At 55.4% G+C, this 20692-nt stretch overlaps 1 protein-coding gene across 1 annotated transcript in view; it reads left to right on the top strand.

The window, feature by feature from the left end:
• The window catches only part of Ppp1r37 (protein phosphatase 1 regulatory subunit 37), a 40473-nt gene that overhangs the window by 12381 nt on the left and 7400 nt on the right, over positions 1-20692 (top strand). The gene's annotated exons all lie outside the window — the stretch shown is intronic.

Consider the following 20692-nt stretch of genomic DNA (forward strand, 5'->3'; position numbering starts at 1 on the left):
GGTTTTTATTTATTTATTTATGTTTATTTTATTTTTTTCAAATACCATTTACTTTAACTATTTCCTATTCAATTATAAATTTATTAATTTGCACCTTTAGGTTGAGCTGGTACTTCATAAGCTTAATATATAGCAACTACTTAATGATTTCATTTTATTTTTTGGTATGGGGGATTGAACCCAGGGATGCTTAACCACTGAGCCACATCCCCAGCTCTTTTGTGTTTTTTATTTTGAGACAGGGTCTCGCTGAGTCCCTTAGGGCCTTGCTAAGTTGCTGAGCGTGGCTTCGATCCTCCTGCCTCAGCCTCCTGAGCCACTGGAATTATAGGTGTGGGCCACGGTGCCTGGCTTAGATCTTCTTGATACCAGGATGGTGTGGTGTTTTAGGTAACATTTCTTTGAGTACTAGTTAACCTGTGTATTGTTAAACACCTTCTATGCTTTAGGGAGTTGTTTTCTCATGTCCTCTGCCCCCACCTTTTTTCTTCACGCAGTACGGGAATTGCACCCAGGTGTTTTCTGTCACTGAGCTGCATCCCAACCCTTCCAAGTTACTGAGGCTGGCCTTGAACTTGAGATCCTCCTGTCTCTCCTCCCGAGTCACTGGTATTACAGGTGTGCACTAGCCCTCCCAATCCAGTGACCATTTTTGTTTTGAGACTTGTAAGGGCTCTTTCCCTGTTGAAGAGATGTGGAATTTTGGTGTGCAGGTCTGTTTTCCCTCATTTATCATTTGTCTTGCTGGAAAAGTAGGGAAGAGGGACAGTTTCACTGGGTCTTCATAGCATCTTAGCCCAAGCAACGTTCGGCAGAGGAGCCCTGGGGAGCCTGGCAGAGAGCACAGGAGGCCCCGTAGTGCAGGAGGGCATGCGTGTTAGTGGTGGCCTGGCCTGGGCAGAGACGGCTGAGTATGGAGGGGACCTTGCACACACACCTGCAGTGCAGGCCCAGGGAAGCTGGCAGTACCCCGCGCTTTGTAAGTGGGGAAATGGCTCCTTGGAGTCATTAGTCACTTGCCAAGAGCATTCTCCTTTGCAGGCGGTGGCACAGCCCGGGCAGCCCTCACCCCATCCCTGAGCACCTCCTGGAGGCTCAGTGAGCCCCCCGTGCCCCAAGTTTCAGCAGGAGCCCAGACTCCCAGTCCTCCCACAGTCACAGGTGCCACGTCGCTGGCACCCCTGGGGTGGGGGTCCTATGTGCGGTTTCCAGTAGCTTCTTGACCCTTACAGAATACCTTTCTCTGGCCCTGTGGGATCTGGTGTTTTGAGACAGGGTCTCACTTAGTTGCTGAGTCTGGCCTTGAACTTGAGATTCCTCTTGCGTTGGTCCCCTCTCACTGGGATTATAGGTTTGTGCTGCTGTGCCTGGTGCCTTGACCTTTTAAGTCCCAAGTTTTCAATTCCAAAAATATTTTAATGAAATTGACACAGGTGCATTAAAATAAATTGGAAATCATAATCCAGAGCTTATGTATCCTTTATATATATTTTTTGGTAGCGGGGATTGAACAGCCTAGGGTGCTTAACCACTGAGCCACATACCCAGACCTTTTTATTTTTTATTTTGAGATGGGATGTCACTGAGTTGCTTAGGTTCTCATTGATGCTGGCTTTGAACTTTCGATCCTCCTGCCTTGGCTCCCTGTTGCTGGGATTACAGGCGTGCACCATTGCGCCCAGCTTACGTGTATTTTCATATATGCACATGAAATATGTTTTTTTTTTTTTTTTTTTTTTTGTGGTGCTAGGGATTTGAACCCAGGGCCTTGTGCTTGCGAGGTAAGCACTCTACCATCTGAGCTATATCCCCAGCCCGAAATACGTATTTTTTTAAATGCTCTGATCATTCATCTATTACTTTTCTCAAAATAATAGACCTCTAAAAACAACCATGTCAAAGTTACCATAAGTGGTATATTTGTTGCTTAATTTAAGTTTTTATATGTGCCACCTCTGGGACGAAAGGGGTTTATAAATGTTCCTTTTTCTTACGGGTCTTTGGTAATTACTCCTGCAAATCTATCTGTGTATACCTACTGTATTTCCTGTTAAGTTTTTTCTTATAATACTCCTAACAGTTAGTCCCCCAGGGCAGGGACAGACCTGTTCTATTCACGATTGTGTCTCCCCAGCCCATTTAATTCTTTGGTAGAGTAAATGAGTAGGTCTGCATGGTGTCACATGCCTGTAATGCCAGAGACTCCAGAGGCTAAGACAGGAGGGAGGATCTGAAGTTCAAGGATAGCCTGAGCAATTTAGCAGGACCCTGTCTCAAAATAAAACTTTAAAAGGTCTGTAGACGTGGCTCAGTGGTGGAATGCCTGCCTTGCACCTGCAAGGCCCGGGCTCCGTCTAAACCCTGAATGCCAGAAAGAAAGAAGGAAAAGACAGAGACAGACAGACAGACAGATTCTTTAGTTCCCAAGCAGATTCCTGAGGCTTGGTGGTGGTCCCACCTGGTTTGGTTTGGTACCAGAGGTTGAATCCAGGGTGCCCAAGCTCAGGTGACTCAGCAAACCTTTTTCAAGCACCTCGGGACCCCCAACTTTTTGCTGAGTCCTTGCTCTGTGCCTCATTTGACCCTAACAGTGACCTTTACTTCCCCAAAGGTGCCATCTATACTCTGTTGAGCATGATACGCACCAGTCCCTTGGCAGCGACACTTGCCACCTCCCTCTGCTTTTTAAATGGCTTCTCTTCTCAGCTTGTGGAATAAATGCTAACAGGCATGACAGGTGGAACCTCATAGAGGCTGGGGCTTGTTTCCCAGTCTGAGGATGAGAAGGCCACGCGCTCACCATGCCTCTGGTGGGCAACTGGCACACGCAGGCTCAGAACACTGTCCTACCTGGGGTGACGATCACACCTCACTTTCATTTTCATTTTTTAAAGTTTTATCACCTGTGTATGATGAAAAGCGTGGCGGTCAGGTCGGCTTGTTTTCAAGTGTTACGAAGGGGTGCGTTGCGCGTGGTCGCCTGGCTCTTGCTTTTTCTCTTGCCATTCTGTCTCCCATTTTCCCCGACAGGCTCCAGAGCCTTTTTTTTTTTTTTTTTCCCCAGTAGTACCAGGGATTGAACCAGGGCCACTAACCACTGAGTCCCATCCCCTGTCCTTTTTATTTTTTATTTTGAGACGGCCTCACTGAGTTGCTGAGGCTAACTTGGAACTTGGAATCTTCCTGTCTCAGTCTCCTGAGTCACTGGGATTCCACGTGTGGCCTCTGCACCAGGTTTTGCTCTACAGTCTGAGATCGGCCATGCTGCTACTGGTGGATATTCTGGCACATTCGCTTTTGAATATTGCAAACTCAGGCAGCAGTGAACTTCTAATACACATTCCCTGGATGTGAGCAAGACTTTCTGCAGGGTCTGGAACTGAGAACGGCATTGCTGGTGGCAATAGATTCAATCTGGATAGGTTCAGCTTCACAGGGTAATGGCAGATTCTACAGTGAGTGGTTCTTCCTTTTTCTTCCTTTTTCCCTGGTGAGCACTTGCTCATTCTCCAGGGGTGCCCTTTCACTTCTTTCCTTCAGCAGTGTCTTAAGAGCACTGCACCGTGCTAGGTGCAGTCATGCCATGGGAGCGATGTGAGTGAGAGTCTTAGATCCTGCCCTCCCGCTGCTGGTGATGTTAGGCGGTCTTCCTCCAGGAAGCCCTCCCTGATGCCCAGGCTGGGTGCAGTGCTCTGCTAGGCTCCTCTGCTCGCTCTGGTCTGCTAATGTCTGGAGAGGAGTCTGTCACACTGACTGGACAGGGGTGGGGCTGTCTTGGATGCTGTGGCCCCAGCTTTACCCTGAGCAGGTGCTCATGGAAGCCTCTGTTGGGTTTGCTGTTGAGTCCCGCCTCAGGATGTGGGACTGGGAGGGAGCAATGGATTCTTCTATCTGGTACCCAGCCCTTACCCAGATGCCTGCACCCTTGTTGACACCTTGCCTGTGTGAGCTCTGTGGCAGAGTGAGTGGACAAGGCCCTTACCCTGGGAGCTTAGAGAAGGGTTGTCGCCAGCTGCACACTCCCCAGCTCTGTGCTAGCCAGGAAGTGGGCCAGCGTGCTGCCTCACAGAGACGGGAGGCCACGGGCTGTGGGGAGCTTGAGTGCTGGCCTGAGTGTTCTTTTGCAGACCGAAGACAGCTGGTCGTGCAGACCCTGACAAAGGCTGGCAATGCCAGGGTCATTGCTCAGACCCCAGAGGAGCAGCTAAGGGCCAAGTGGGGGTGCTGGGCCCACAGGTCAACAGCCAACCGTAACTGCCGGCATTGGTGCTGAGCCCCTGTTAGTTTCTGCTGGTTCTGCTGGGTGCCTGTGCCTCAGGGTGCGTGGAATTGTTGCTCTGTTTCCCAGAAGAGGAGAACGCTGAGCCCCAGAGGCTGAGTGTCCTGCCTACCTCGCTCATCAGACCCGGGCAGCCACACACCGAATCCGTCCCCTGCCCTGCATGGCATCCCCAGAGCCTGCCAGTGGCACGGCACAGTTTTACATCCTGCACACTCGATTCTCCCTGGCAAAGCTGCCGGTTGGGCAGCAGCGTGTCCACTTTGCGGGTGGGCTGGCGCTAGTGGTAGTCGGAGTGGAGGAGGCGTGGTCCTGGCGTGGCTCTGCCCAGCCCGCCTCTCCCTCGGGCCAGCTCACCGCTTGTTCTTTTCCCTGCTGCTCCTCACGCTGCTGACGCTGGTTCTCCCCAGAGCCTGCCCCTCTGCACCCTCCAGTGCCCATTCCCGAGTAAATATTTGTCTTAAGGGCAGATGAGAGCTGTGTGACCAGTGTTTTTGAGATGGCGTGCAAGGGACAGACAGAGGCAACTGGTTTGGGGACAGATGCTCTGTGAGCCTCTGACTGCAACCAGTGGTTTTGTTTACTCTTCGCTCCTCCGGCTGATCTGCCAGGCCCAGGATTGCAAGGACAGTGACTACTGTTCATGAAGCACCGGCCTGTGCTGACTCTAACCAGGTGACCTCACTGGCTGCTTCTGGAAGTCGGCGTGTGCTTGGTGCACGTGTTCATATGTCATTGACTCCATTTTCCAGATGAGGAAGCTCAGCTGTGCGGAGACAAGAGCCAGTGCCTGTGACAGTTGTTATCAGGGCCAGATCCCCCAGGGCTGTGTGAAGTTATGTGGTGTTCTCTAGGAGGACACGGGGCCTCTGCAGCCCCTCAGGGGTCTCAGAAGCTGGCAGGAACTGGGCTTGGTGCCTGGGCTCTGGCCACATGCTTTCCTTGTTCCTCTTTCTGTCTTTAGAACCTTTTCTCCCACGGGACTGTCCACAGGCCACAAAGCCTGGCCATCCTACCAGCTGGCCAAGGACACCTGGTCCAGGTGCCCAGTGCAGTGTTCACGTAGACTTAGCTACGATTCTGCCTCTTCCCTATCAGTCGGGATCCCAGAGGGCAGCTCGTCCTTGTTGCGGGACAGCTGTCAGAGAAGGAGGCATGGGCTCTGTAGATACCCCAGTAGGCACAGCCACGTTTGCCCCACACAGCCGAATAATGCAGCCTGGCTCTGGCGGCCTCGCCCTCACTAGGTCACTGTTTCCTGTGTTGAGAGGTGCGTTCAGATCACAAGGCTTGAAGTCACCAGCTTGCTCAGCTGCACATATGCCTCTGGGGAGCTTTCTAGTCAGGGGCTCTTGGAGGCCACCACAGACTCCCCTAGACCTGCATGCCTTCCTGCAGGATACCCTGGACTGGGGACGGACTCGGGCACTGTGGTGGCACAGTGCTGTCTGTGTTCCTGTGGTGGTTCAGGAGCTCATTCAGCCAGGGTGGATCTTGTTCCCAGTCCCATGCTGGGACACAGCAGTGGCCAGGACAGACCTGGCCCTGCATCTCAGGTCACTGTCCAGAAGGGGAGGTACGAGAGAGGCCAGCAGGCCGCCCAGCTGCAGCCTGAGAAAAGGATTTGAGGAAACAGACCAATGGCTGGGACAGAGAATAAGGTGTCAGGGCTGAGGGCAGAGCGTTGGCCACCTTGTGCTGTCCTAGAGGGCACGGCCACTGCACCCCAGGCCTGGCGAGGCAGCTCTGCAGCCAGGCCTGCCTGCACGTGGGTCTTCGGCACATCCCACCATCTCCCTGAGCCTCAGGTGCCTCCTCTGGGGGGCAGGGGCGGGATGACCAGAGCAGTGTTCAGCGAGGGCACCGAAGTCTCAGGCAGTCCCAGCTGGAGTGCCACCCCTTCCTTTTGCTGGCCTTGTGTCTCCCCATGCCCCAGTTTCCCCAGTTGAAAGAAGAGGGTGCATCCCACCTCCTAGAGTTGTGGGGAGAGTAAGTGGGGCGACGAGTGTCTACTGGTGTTCCTGTTAATACTGAAAAGGTGTCTGTCACACAGCTGGGACCCAGGCACTTGGCGCTGGCTGCAGACCTGAGACCAGGATGGAGGTCTGGACTCACCTGTCCTCAGGAAGCACTAGGCCTTGGCGTGCGCGCCCTGGTGGCAGCTTGGCGCCAGGCAGCGGAGAACTGGCTCGACCTGCCTCATTTCTTCTGTCTGACTTGGTCGCTGTGGGTGTCTTCTGACCATACATGTCTCTGTCAGCCAAGTGGCTTGTAAGGTCAGGGTGCAGTGGGTAGCGGTGGGGACGCCTGCCATCTGCAGCCTCCCACTTCCCTGCCGATGCCCTGGCCTGCAGGGCCGGCTCCCTGCTGTTGGCAGAAGGCCAGCCACCTCCTGCGTCGGGGTTCCTGGTTGTGCTGCTTCCCTCCCAAGAGGGGTAGGAAGACCAGCTCTTGTCACCCAGAAAGCTGAGGTGTCACGTCCCTTGGCCATCACCTGAGCAGGTCTCCCTGCTAGGAAACAGTGTGGCTTCCCTTCCTCTGAGCTGTGACTGGAGAGAAGGGCGGGTGGGCACTGTCTCCATTTCCCTAGAGGCAGCACCTCATTCCTTCCTCGACATTTGCTTGAGACAGCACAGTGACACTGGAGGCTCAGGAACCCTGGCTCTAGGAGAGTGAACAATAAGCAGATTCTCACAGGTTGGGGGTGCTCTGTGAGGGGCCCGGGGTGCTGCCATAGAAAGGACTGGGAAGGCTTCTGGAAGGAGGTAGCAGTGGTCTGTTAGCCATGGGGAGCAGTTGCAGAGCCAGGTCGGGAACACAGGGGTTGGAGAGGGCCAGTGCGCAAGTGGAGGGGCACAGGGCCTCCTCTGCGAGGGCCACCAGGGAGACCTGGTGCTGATGATCATCATTTTCAGTGCAGAGGACATACGGTGCAAAGCAGGTGTGTGGCAGAGCCTGGCCTGTTCCATGCCATGGTTACCACAAGCCTACTGAGCCTGCTTCTGTCTCAGTGGCAGGAACAGCGAGGTGGTGGCCTTCCTTCCCCGGATGGGGTGCTTGGTCTCCCCACACACCCTCAGCTCCCCCAAGCCCTGCCTGGAACCGTTCTTAAGCTTCAGCTGCAGACGGAGAGCGCAGCCTGGGGATCCTCTTGGCCTCCCTGCTGTGGCAGGGACAGGCCATGTGCCACCTGGGCAAGGCCCCGAGCATCTCGTAGGCTGGGTTGCAAGAGTGAGGCCGTGGAGTTGGTCTTGGGAACGTGGCAAGTGTGGCTGCAGGAAAGCGTTGACATCGTCACATAGACTGGCACTGGATGGCCAGAGCCGCTGGGAGAGGTCAGCTCCGGAGTAGTCTGCGGCCCCAGGCTCCTCTGAGTCACTGAGCTCCTGATAGGGTGGAGGGAGTCTGAGTGAGTGCTCAGCAGGAAGGGTCCTGCCACCGGTGTCCCTTCACTCTCCCAAGGAGTCCAGGTGAGGGTCTTCAGGACAGCCAGCCCGCTGGAAACCCTGCCTGAGTCTCATCCCACGGTGGGCAGCGGCTTACTGTCCCATGCCTTGCAGTTGTCTTCTGATGGATCTTGGATATTGTTCCCTGTTGGCTTCGAGAGTATGCCTGCCATTGCAAGGGGACGTCACCTCCTTCCGGGGCCCTGAATCACTGTCCCCCAGAACACCCTGCAGAATGCCCAGTGTGGTGGGGAGAGAATTCTCCAGGGGCAAGTGGGTGGGAAGCCCAGGGCCTGAGGAGTAGTGGTGACCTGGGCCAGCGAGGACACCTCCTGGATGGCGAGTGGCCAAGCTGATGTTGGGGTTCCGGCTAGAAGGAGCCCTGGAGGCTTAGCAGTGAGAGGAAGTCTCACATTCCCTGGGGAATGTGTGTTGACTTGGGCTGTCACCTCTCTCTGCTTCCTCGTCTTTGTCTTGGGTGAGGGTCCTGGTCCTCCCCCACTTCCCGGGCACTCGAAGGGGCTGCCTGAGGGGCTGCCTGAGGGGGCGTCTAGAGCACAGCTGCCAGGGCACTCCCCTTGCTGACACCGGTTCGGACTGGAGCTCCTTGGACAAACAATCCTCCTTCCAACTGTCCTTGTCCCTGAGTGGGGGGTGAAGTCCTTTCTTCCTGCAGCTCCCATTCGCTGAGCACCTGCCAGCCACACCCTAAAGAGCTCCCAGGGTGGCTGCCACTGAGACCACACGAGCCTTTATTATTGAGGGTGTGGCCAAAGGTGGCCTTGGCCCAACCCCACCACAAGCTACGCTGAGTGAGAGTCAGATTCCTCTCCCAGCCTTATGCCACCTCTGACTCCTGGGCCACCAGCTCTGATCAGTTGCTGTTTCTAACCCCTCATTTAGCCTTTTTTTTTTTTTTTTTTTTTTGGTACTGGGGATTGAACTCAGGGTGGTTTAATGGAACACTGAGCCACACCCCCAGCCCTTCTTTGTATTTTATTTAGAGACAGGGTCTGCTGAGTTGCTTAGGGCCTCCCTTTTGCTGAGGCTGGCTTTGAACTGTCCGTGCTCCAGCCTCAGCCCCCTGAGCTGCTGGGATGACAGGCGTGCCCACTGCTTTTTTTTTTCCTTAATGAACATTTTCCAATTTATGAAAGTAGTACAGTGAGCCCACAGTGCCACTTTCCAGCCTCACTGATGACCAATAGCTGTAATCCCTGCGGTCTCCACCCCCATTATTTGCAGCAAATCAGATGTCAGCCTCAGGACTATTTTGCCTATAATTTTTTTCTGAATTGCTTCTGAAGTGCTGGGAACACTCAGTCCCAAGGCAGCTATCTTCAGTCCTCTTCTGTCACCTGCCCAAGGCCTAGGACAAGACCACCAGGGAGGTAGCCAGGTTGGGACTGTGCTCTCCTGTGGCTGCACCTGTGGTGGGTGTCTGGTGTCGTACTCAGAGAAGAGCCCAGCTGCATGCTGCCCCTGACCCTCGCATGGCCTCCCTGCTTGAAGAAAGCCACCACCCTGGAGTGGCTTTGTGGGCTGCTTCACTCACTACTCCAGCTCTGTTAGTTTGCTAACTAACAGATTTTTATTTCATATCAGGTAGCATTCAGCTGGGTGCCTCCTGCACCTGTTTTTTTGTTTGTTTGTTTTGTTTTGTTTTTTTTGCGGTGCTGGGGATCGAACCCAGGGCCTTGTGTTTGCAAGGCAAGCACTCTACCAACTGAGCTATCTCCCCAGCCCGCCTCCTGCACCTGTAACCCTAGTGGCTCAGGTAGCTGAGGCAGGAGGATCGCAAGCTCAAACCCAGCCTCAGCAACTTACTAAGACCGTGTCTCAAAATAAGATATAGGAAGGGTGGGGGTGGGGATGTGGCTCCATGCTTAAGCACCTGGATCCAATCCCTGGTTAAACCAAAACAAGACAAAAAATCTGGGTCACATTCCCAAGCATACTGTCCTGCCCTTTCAGTTTTCTTCTGATGTACCTTGGCTGTTGTTCCGGGTTGGCTTATGCTCCATGGTGACAGTGTTCCATTGCATGGGGGAACTGGGTCCCCTGTTGGTGGATACTGGGGTGGTTCCAGTTCTGCCTTAGACAGTGCAGTGAATAACCTTTTAATAAGTAATTTTGCACTGGCAAATGTATCTGTAGGGTGAACCTTAGGAATGGCATCGCGTGATCAAAGGTGTGTGCATTTGTACTTGGGGTTTGTTGTGCTAAATTGTCCTTAAGACAATTCACATGCAGCAGCCAGCTGTGGGTAAGCCGGCCTCCCATAGTCAGACAGCAGCTCGTGCTGCCCAGCTGTCTGGTGGATAAAAATGATATCTCAATGTACTTTTTTTTTTTTTTTTTTTTCCCTATTGGGGATTGAACACTGGGGCCCTTTACCACTGAGCCACAACCCTGGCACACACACACTCCACCTTTTTTTCTTTTTCTGAGACAGAGTCTTACTAAGTTGCTTAGCGTCTTGCTAAGTTGCAGAGGCTGACTTTGAACTTGAGATCCTCCTGCCTCAGCCTCCCGAGCTGCTGGAATTAGGGCTGCGTGCCGCTGCGCCCAGCTCAGTGAATTTTCACTTAACTTGCATTTCTCACTATGAGAATCAGTGTTGAAGAATTCTAAACCTCAACTTCCTACTTTGGGGAATGGACTCAAAAAATCCCTCTTAGAAGATCAAAATGAAGGATTGCATGAGCGCCCAGCCAGGGTGAATGGAGCCTTCCTAGCCGCCCAGAATTCCGACTCTGGAGGGCGGCAGGCGAGGATCCAGCCCTGCATCTGCTTTCGTCTGGAAGCATGTCTCACCTCCCAGCCTGTCCTGCAGAGTGGAGATGGTGCCTCAGCCGCCAGGAGCCGTGAGAGGAGGCTCCAGCAGCCTGCCGTGCTGAGTATGCTGAGGCCCTGGGAGGGCCGCCGGCGTTCTGCAGCGGCTGAGGGGTGCAGGCGCAGAACGGGCCTGGGTGTGGACCCCACATGGAGTGGGACCTTCCCCTCGGGCCTCTGATTTCCCATATGAAACGGTGCAGGTGTCGGCCGTGGCCCCTGGTGTAGGCTCAGACTCAGGTTCCTTCCCACTCTGTGGCAGCAGACTGTGTGGGCAGGAGGCCAGCAGGCAGGTGGGCACTGCTAGCCAGGTGCTAGAGTCAAAGGGTGGGAAGTCTCCAAATAAGGAAGAAGGTCAGAGTCTGGAGCTACCTTCCCCACCTTGGGAAAACTGACTCGTACCAGTCACTGAGCCACTCCCAGGGCTCCCCTGGCAGGGAGCAGGGCCCTTTGCAGGCAGCCACGCGTGCTGTGTGATGGGCAAGGTGACAGCTCCTGTGGTACCTGGACTGAGGAGACCTCAAGGTGCTCAGGGCCAGCTGCTGGGGCTTCCGTGGGCACTGCGTGGCACCTCGGGCCTGGGTCTGAGCGTGCATCGCCTGCCCGTGCCCTTCTGGGAGGGTGCTGCCGTGGAAGCATCTGGTCTCGGGAGGCCAGCTGAGTTGAGCCTTATGCAGTGTCAGGGCCCAGAGCAGCATGGCTAAGGACCCAGAGTTGGGAACGAGGCCAGCCTGCATGTGACAGCACAGCTGGGGGCTCTGTGGGGATGGAGACCTGCAGCATGGCACGTCTGCAGTGGTGGCGAGCTCTGTGCACGGGTCTTTTGCCTTTCCTATCTCGGGCCGCAGGAGCCCTCTTCCCCCATCATGGTACCCTAGGAGAACAGGACGGAACCGCGCACCTGACTCGCCCCTGGCAGACGCTGGCTCTGGCCGCTCAGCCCTTCCCGCTCCACATTCTTCCAGTCCTCTCATGCTCATTGTTTCTGCCAACAGGCGTTTCTTGAGTACCTAGTGTGTTCCCAGGAAGGCCTTTCTGGGGATACTGAGTGAACACAGCAAGAGCTGTCCCCTTGGGCTGTGAACACGGATTATAAAGCTTCACATCAAGTCAGAATGAGGTGCAGCGTGGATTGTGACAGGGAGCAATTTTAGTAGAAGCTGGTCAGGGAAGACTGTTGAGATGACTTTGGAGCAGAGACTTGCAGGGGGTGGGGGGCTGGCATGGGCAGAGTGTAAGTGGAACCGGCTGCTGGTGCAGAGGCCCTGAGGCAGTGCCGAGATGACCTCTAACAAGGATGGGGCACCTTGACTGCTGCAGGGGGCAGCAGCCCCTCCCACATGGCCCTGCCAAGCGCCTCTCCTTCCCCCAAGCTTTGCCGCCCTCTGGGTGTCCAAGACCCAACTCCTTCCTGCCTCCTTGCTGACCCTCTGTCCTCTCACACACCCAAAAGTGTTGTGCAGTCTCCTGTCCCTGTCCTGTGGTCACCACCCTCCCTCTGCCTGGACAACTCTCCACCTCTCACCCTTCCAGACAGCAGGAAGACTTCCCAGATGCCTCTCACTAGCGGCCCCACTGTCCCTCACGGCCTTGACGCTGTTCTGTGACTGTTTTCACCTTTGTTCCCATGCAGGGGCTTTAGGACAGGGCTGGCATGTGTGGGACAGGTGGCTGCTTATGGGGGTAATTTTCAGGAGGGGGTAGGGCTGGGGGAGGGCTGCTCTGCTGAGGCCGAGGCTGGTCCCGATCCCAGAAGCCCAGTGGAGAGTGAGTCGTCCTTCCGGCAGCTGCCCTGTCTGCTGTGGGAGAAAGCTGCATTCCAGGCCTCCGGGCCATCTGTCCAGTCTGAAGCCAGGTCCCCAGAACCTCGGGACAGCAGGGGAGTCAAGGGCAGCCCTGAGGATGATCCTTTTTCTGCCATCTCCAGTGTGCTTGGCCATAGAAGATCACGGAGTGTGGCTGAGACAGTTTCCCCTTTGTCCAGTGGTGGTGGCCGGGCATGTCTGCTCGGCAGGATTAAGATGGGAACTGAAGACGTGGCGATCAAGCTTCTGTGGGCATGGCCCCTAGGTTGCTGGTGCGGTGGACCTTGTAGCGGCGCCTTCCTAAACACGGCACGGACTGGGCCTTCCTGGTCGGAGGTTCATGCCCACCCTCAGGGCCTAGTCCAGTGGCCGGACCTGAATGCCTCTCCCTGTCCACTCACTCGTCCTGTCTTGGCACCTTCTCTGCCTGGCCCCATGCTGGGCAGTGTTGGAATCATAGCGAGGGAGATGCTGGTCTCCAGGACTGAGATGGGGCATCCAGAAGGTAGGGCCTGACCCTGCCTTGTCAGGTCAGGGAGGACTGCCTGGAGGAGGGGATGCCACGGCTGAGAGTGGCAATCGCAGTCCCTTGTGGGGTGGGGTTGCCTTAGTGGACAGTGCTGGGGCTTCCCGTGTGCCAGGCACGGGGCCGAGCCCAGGGACAGGGGGCTGTTAGGTGGTGTGGGTGCAAGCAGAACCCAGGCCCAGCTCCACATTTGCTGGCAGTGGTGTGCTGCGGACAGGCGCTCAGACGCGCCAAGGTGTGGTTCTGCTGCTCCTGGCCCCTCCTGTCTGGCTTGAGAATTCTGAAAAATCCACGGTGAGCAGACTTTCCTCTTCAGAGTTAGGTAGTCAGTGCCTGCCCCATCCTCCTGCAGGGCCACGTGTCTGTCCAGGTGGCCTCCACACTGGCCCTTCTATCTGTCCTGGCCTCTTTCCAGTCGCCCTGGCCTGAAGTCAGAATCACCCCCTTCTTTCCCCAGCCTGCCCACCCCTGTCCTATGGGGTCCAAGTCCTGTTGACTACCTGCCCAAGTCCTCTGGAAGCAGAACCTTCTGGGTTGGCAGTTGCCAGGAGCCCGGCCTCCCAGGACCAGCAGACATGGGGGTTGTGCAGGGCTGGAGACCGTTGAGTTTTCTTTTTTTTTTTTTTTTTTTTTTCTTTTTCTTTTTTTTTTTTTTTTTTTTTTGCGGTGCTGGGGATTGAACCCAGGGCCTTGTGCTTACGAAGCAAGCACTCTACCAACTGAGCTTTACCCCCAGCCTGACCGTTGAGTTTTCTTGTCATTTTTTTTTTAAAGAAGGAAGCCTTTTTTTATAACTTTGTTATTAAATTTATTTATTTTTATGTGGTGTGAGACTCGAACCCAGTGCCTCCCACGTGCTAGGCAAGCGCTGCACCACGGTGCCCCAGCCCAGCCGGTGGTTCTCTTCCTCTGCCGTGGGAGTGTTCAGCGTGGTAGTGGTGCGTGCACCCTGGCACTTGCAGATGTAAAGATGCAGGGAAGGGGGAGCTCCTCCCACCCCTGCCAGCTTCCCGCTCACCTTGCTCAAAGCTGCCTCGTTTGTGCGGGTCTGCGACAGCACAGAGACATAACCGGAGCTGGTCAAGCCCAAGCTGCTGCCGGAATTTGTAAATAAAAGTCGTATTTGAGCATGCCTGCATTAACTGTTTGCACACCACCTGTGGCTGCGTTCTTATGGGGGTGGGCAGATGACTAGGGATGGACCCAGAGCTGCTCTGCCACTGAGCCACATCCCAGCCTTTTCCACTTTTGATTTTGAGTCAGAGTCTGGCTAAGTTGCCCAGGCTGGCCTCAAACTTACAGTCCTCCCGAGTAGCTGGAATTGTGTCCCCATGCCCGTCTTACCATTGCTTTCTTACGATAGAGACTGTGTCCTGCAAAACCCAAACTCTTTGCCACCTGCACTTTAAGAAAATGTGACCTCCAGGGTGTGTCCGTTTATTTGAAGTCAGGCCACACCTCTTTCTTCCACTCTCAACCCCTTCCGCCTTCCATCTGAGTCTGCTCTGAAAGGGGAACCCTTCCGGGCGGTCTGTCCAGGTGGCTGGGCCGCCCAGCCTGGCTGTGGCGTGAGCTCCTCTGCGCCCACAGCCCCAGCTCTCCCTTCCTGCCTCGCACTGCCTGAGGTGGAAGGGCACCTGCAGGAGTGCCATGCTTGTTGCCCAGTGTGACAGGCCCTGCAGCCCACCAGTTGGGTCAAGGCCAGGGCCTCTCCTGAAATCTAAGGAGATCCAGCTCCTACAGGAGACCTTCCCAGAGCCTTAGCCCCCAGTGACTCCTGACTCCCGAGGGGCAGGTGAAGGCCTGCAGGTCGCCACCCCTCATCCCCTGCCCCCACCCCCCGTGTGTAGCAGCCCCCTGGTACCCAATCCTTCACTGCCATGCTTGCTCCACCCCAGGATTGTTCCCTGCCACTCTGCCTCCAGATCATTGGTGTCCTCAAACTGAAGTCCCTGCAGGGACTCACTTGGGACCTGTCCAGGTCCTGGAGAGCCTTCTGAATAAGGACGCAAAGCTGTGCCCACGACTGGGCCTCTGGGTCGCCCCCTCTCCTTTGCCAGCTCCCTCCTGCTCCTTTCTCCTCTTTCCAAATAGCGAAGCAGCTCCGGCCCTGCAGAGTTTGCTATCAGATCACTGGATCCCTGGGCCCTAGCTGGGACCTCCTGGCCCTCAGAGGTGCCCTTCACACAGGGGCCACTGGTGTGGAAAAGCTGTTCTGGCCAAGGACAGCAGGTCTGTTAGAGAGCAGCTCTGAGCCTTCTGCCTCTGGACTTGTGCAGCCGCCATCCTCCGTCCCCTCCACCCATGTTGCTTCCTGGTGCCTGTGTCTCCACCAGCTTCAGGCTCTCGAGGATGGCCTGAGCCACTACAGCCCCCGTCCTTGCATCCCAGGGGTTCCACCTCACCTGTGTGCACATGTGAGAGCCACCCGACACCTGACATCCAGCATCAGGCCTCGCTCCAGTGGACTGGAGAGAATCGGCCCTGTCTGCCCTCAGCCTGACCCTGGGAGGCTGGCACTAGCTTCCGGTGGGCTGCAGAGACCCAGCGGCAGCTCAATGACTGTCTCTCCTGGAGCTCAGCTCCCCGAAAGTCTGGTCTGCCTGTGCCTTGGGCCAGTCGGGGTAGCGCGATTGAGCTTCAGTTCCAGAGCAAGACAGGTCTGGTAGTGTGTTCCAGTTGTGCCACTCCTGGTTGTGTGACTCGGGTGGACATCTCACCCTCTGGCTGTCTCCCTAGTATGAAACGGAGATGTAATTAGGCCATCCCATGGGCCATCAGAACTGGCTGGCTAAAAAGATTTTAATGTGAGCCGGTGAGTGGAGAGGGCTTGGCATCGGGCCTCACCCAGGGCAAGTTCCTGAGACTGGAAGGGGCCGCCCCATCAAATTGTTCTCCAGCTGCGCCTCCTGCTGGCCAAGCCAGCACTGTGTTGTGGTGGCAGCTACATCTCAGTGCCCTCATGCCCTTATCTACTGAGACCTCCCCACAGATGTCCCTTTCAGAGGCGAAGAGGTCTCTGTGATCACTCATCATACCCTTTCCAGGCAAGGCTCTGAACTTGGCTCTAACTCTAGGCCATTGCCTCTGATTCCATCCCCAACACACGCTTTTGAACACACACGCTGCCCTTCCCCTCCAGGTAACCACTTGATCTCCAGCCCCTGCTCCAGGTGGAGTTCAGAACATTGGACTTGAGGGAAGACACCCAAACCTGCCCTTCGAATGCACGCACACACGCACACACATACGTGTGCGCATCTTGACTTTACTTGCCAGTGAGCGCCGCCCTCCTGCATGTTTGGTTGCTCAGCAGATGCTTTGGGGGCCTGTCCCAGGGTCTAGTGGAGAGCAAGAACTGCATTCCTGGGGGACAGAAAGGGGGCAGGAGGCTGCTGGGGTGTGTGAGCCCACTGTGGGTCTGTGGAGCGCCTCCAGCTGACCCTCTGCTGGCCCCAGGGGCTGTGGAGCTGCTGAAGCCCACTCGTGGGCCAGTGCACCAGGGCCAGCTCCCAGGCGCTAGCTGCTTGCCACATGACCTCGGGCAAACCATTGACCCTCTGCCCTGCCCTCAGGTTCCTTTGCTCTGCAGTGGAGATCAGGGGAGCATTCATTGCATGGAAGTGTTCGGGAAATTGACACACGTGCCTGGGATGGCGCCTGGCAGGGCACAGGTGCTGTGTAGATGCCGCCTCAGGTCTCTCCTCCGCCTGCGCTGCTGTCTCCGTCCTGTTTTTCTCATTGGTTTGCTTTTTAGTTTGGACACGTTCGGCCTCACACTGTAGCCTGTGTGGAGTTTTGGTTTAATGTGCCAGTCTTTCTTTTTTGGTGCTGGGGATTGAACCCAGGGGAGCTCTATGCCAAAGCCACACCCTGGCCCCTTTTGAGACAAGGTCTCACTTTGTGCTGGCCTCAGATTTGCAGTCCTCCTATCTTAGTCTCCCAAGTCACTGGAATGACAGGTGTGCACCCGGCACCTGCCCAGCTGTCAGCTCTTCATCTACAAATAAATGCTCATAAATAACGATTGATGTAGTCATTCCCAAGCCACCGAAAACACTGCCACACGTGCCCACTGGTGACGTGCCAAGCCTTGAGATGTGCTGATGACACTGTCACGGGTGGGGGCTGCAGCGGGGCAGCCTGAGGCCCTGCTCTGTTCCTTTGTGGGGTCTGTCCCTGACCCAAAGGTGGGTCTCCATCTTAAAGAAGGTTGACAAGAAGCCTTTGTCATTCTTGTCTCTAGGGTTACCAAGTCGCTCTGAGGCCTCCTTCCCCAACCTTCTCTGAAGATTCCTCATCCTCCCCTGCTCCTCCCCTCAGCTCAGTTTCCCTTCCTGAAAGGGAGTGGGCAGATGTGATCTCCAGGCCCAGGCTTCGGCAGTGACAGTGACTCTTGTGTGACTGAACCTGCTTCTGACCTTGCAGGTGCCCGACTTGGGCAGGCAGGTGGCAGCTGTGGGGGGTGCTGCTGGGGAGCTTGCGGGTTAGAAACCCTCGCACCCCAAAACACTGGGATTCACGTGGGAAAAAGTGCAGCACCCGGTGCCCTTCTGCTCTCCGCTGTCCCCGTGGGCCTCTGGCCTCACCACTCAACAGGACAGCGGTGCTTGGGGACTGCACGGAGCCTTGCTGTTTCCATTTTGCAGGTGGGAAACTAAGGCCCAGGGAAGGGAAGATGGTGGTGGCTGGGTGGACCAGGGCCCTGCCAGCCATGGCTCCCCTTTTAGTGCCTCTCACCCTCCACCACCCAGCCATTTGTAGAAGAAATGTTTTGATTCAATTCTCGTGCTGGTGTTTGAACCCTGGCCTCACCATGCCAAGCACACGCTGTAGCACTTAGCTCTTCTCCAGCCCCTGACAAATCTGTGCTGTTTTGGTTTTGCCTCTGTGCTGGGGATTGAACCCAGGGCGCTTTCTCTTTAAATGACACTCAACCACTGAGCCACATCCCCAGCCCTGTTTTGTATTTTGTTTAGAGACAGGGTCTCACTGAGTTGCTTAGACCTCGCTTTTGCTGAGGCTGACTTTGAACTCAAGATCCTCCTGCCTCAGCCTCCCCCTGCCCCCCCCCCCCCAGCCACTGGAATTTCAAGTGTGCGCCACCACGCCAGGCTGTCCTTTTTTTTTGAGATAGGGACACACTGAGTCGCCAGGCTGGGCTTGAACATGCGGTCCTCCCACCTCAGCCTCCTGAATAGCTGGCATTGTAGGTGTGCACCGGTGTACCTGGCAACAAACATTTTGATATCAACCGTAAGACCCATGCTGCACTGGGCAGTGCCATGGAAAGAGTGGTGACCAGGACAGCCTGGGCCTCTCTTCCTGCGCTCAGAGTCCAAACCCCTCCCCAGACAGGCACGCCCCCGTGGACAGACCTGGGATGAGGGGTCCCAGGGGACTGTAGGAGCCAGGTGGGGAGCCTGGGGCAGCCTCAGCTGTCAGGGGGACTTCCTGGAGGAGGGGCTGTTGGACCTACACACCCAGAGGGCCGTGGCAGTTCCAGAAGTTGCTTATGGGTCTTCTTTCCTGTGGACCTTGCAGGAGCTGAGAACTGGTAGTGAGGCCACATTAGTCCAGTTCAGATAGCCCATCAGATTGTGCCAAACCGGCCCTGGACCAGGAGGCCTTTTTTTAAATGGCGTTAGGGATCGAATCTGGGGACTCACATGTGCAAGGCAAGCATTCTACCACTGAGTTGCATCCCTTTTTATTTTATTTTTCACTCTTATTTTGCCAATTCTGGACTCAAACTTGTGTTCTTCCTGCCTCAACCTCCCAGGTAGCTGGATTTACAGGTGTGTGCCACTGTACCTGGAGACTTGGGGGCCCTTTAAAGCAAGTGTCTGTCCACACTCTTAATTCTCACTCTGTGGTGTCCACTAATCCTGTGGCCCCTGCTCCAGTCTTTAAAAGGTAAAATATCAAATATGATTATAAAGGATGCCAGTTAAGGTAGCTTGACTCACCTTTTAAAATTGTATCTGGACCTGGCATGGTAGTGCATGCTGGTCAGCCCACGACTCAGGAGGCTGAGGCAGGAGGATTGCAAGTTCAAGGCCAGCAGCAGGAGGTTAGTGAGCCCCTGTCTCAAAATGAAAAAATAAAAAGGACTGGGGATGTAGCTCAGTGGTAAAAATCCCTTAGGTTCAATCCCAATACCAAAAGGAAATAGAGAAAGAGAGAGAGCAGGAGTTGTTCTCCAGTGTTCACGCGTTCCCTCATGGACACGCGAAGTGATTGTCGGTAGCAGCAGCTCTGATGTCTGCTCTGTTCAGAGTGGCTATGAGCATTCAGAACCCCAGTGACTCACGTGGAAAGGTCTGTCATTTCTTTGGATGACAAGGTCGCGGTTTCTGTCAAGCATTGTTTATTTTCTCCCCTTTATTCAACCTATGTTAGTAAGAAAGAAGATGCTCAATTTCAGTTTAGTTAGTGAAAATAAAGGGGTCATTTTCCCACCCCAAGTTCGTGGTCACTGGTTGATCAAGACCAAGCTGGAGTGGCTGCTGAGTCCGGAGCGTCGCCTTCCCAGGCAGAGCCAGTTTCTGGGCCACAAGCATGTGTGCCCTTGTCAGCGGATCTCCCTCACAGTATGCAGGCAGGGCAGTCAACGCCTGAGAAGCCACTGGTCCCCTGCAGCTGCTCCCCGGCTCCAGCCCCAGGCAGCAGTGAAGGCCCTACGAGACCTGGCCCCTGGAGGCCGTCCAGCCTCTCCCCCGCCCCAGCCCAGCAGCTCAGTACCCCGCCACCACCCTAGACAGTGGCGAGTGGCGAGGGTGCTGGGCCAAGCATTAGATTTGCTATGTCCAGCTGCCTGGCCCCAGGGAGGTGACTTCTTTCCTTGCACCATGGTTTTCTTCCCCCGAAAATGGAGCAGTCTACATGAAGCCAGGAGAGCTGGCCCTGGGCTAGAGGATGGATAGAGGCAAAGACCACGTGGAGATGGCCACTGGGAGCACCTTGCAAGAGGCCAGGGGCCAGAACATGTGGCAGCAGGGCAGGGTGGCGCAAGGAGGGCCGCTGAGAGCCCTTTTCCTGACCCCTTCCCCACCTGCCTTGTCACCTCTACCCACTCTACTCTGCCACCTGAGAAGATCTGGCCCTCTCCCCGTCCTGCTCAGAGCCTGCCTGCCCACTCTCCCGGTCGCCCGGTAAAATACACGCCCCGGCAGCCAAACACTGAGAGCAAGCACCAGCCAAGAATGGGTTGCGGGCAGCAGGTCGCCCGATTCCTCATTGGCAGTAGATGGAACCGAAACTCGGGCCCTGCTTAGTGAGAAAAGCCAGCTGCCAGAGGCCACACAGTGTTTGGTTTCATTTTCATGAAATGTCCAGAAAAGGCCAGTCTGTGCCTGCAGAAAGGACACATGGACTTCCAAGGAGCGGGGACGGACAGCAGCCAGGTTGGCTGCCGGTTTCATGTTGGTGCTGGGGCCAGCCTGGCCTGAGTGCTGTGGTGCTGTCCAGCTGTGCCAGGTGTTGCATGAAGGGGTGTCCAGAAGCACCAGGCATTGCACTTTGGGAGCTGAGTTCAAGTCCAGCTCCATTGTGAAACAGCTGTGTGACTTTGCAGGAGGCACTTCATCTCTCTGAGCTTGGTTTCCTCAGAGTGGAAATGAACCTTCTTCCCTGTGTCAGAGAACAGTGGTGGATACCTACTGTCAACCTGGCCCTCTGTTGAGCAGGGCTGGGGACATGGTGGTGACCTAGAGGGCTGCAGCCATGCCCTCCTGGGACTCTCAGTGCTCAGGTGTTAGGTGCTGTTAGCTGGGTGGTATTGTGGGAGGGTGCCCGGAAG

The sequence above is a fragment of the Sciurus carolinensis genome, chromosome 16, assembly GCF_902686445.1.
Source record: "Sciurus carolinensis chromosome 16, mSciCar1.2, whole genome shotgun sequence".
Lineage (NCBI taxonomy): Eukaryota > Metazoa > Chordata > Mammalia > Rodentia > Sciuridae > Sciurus > Sciurus carolinensis.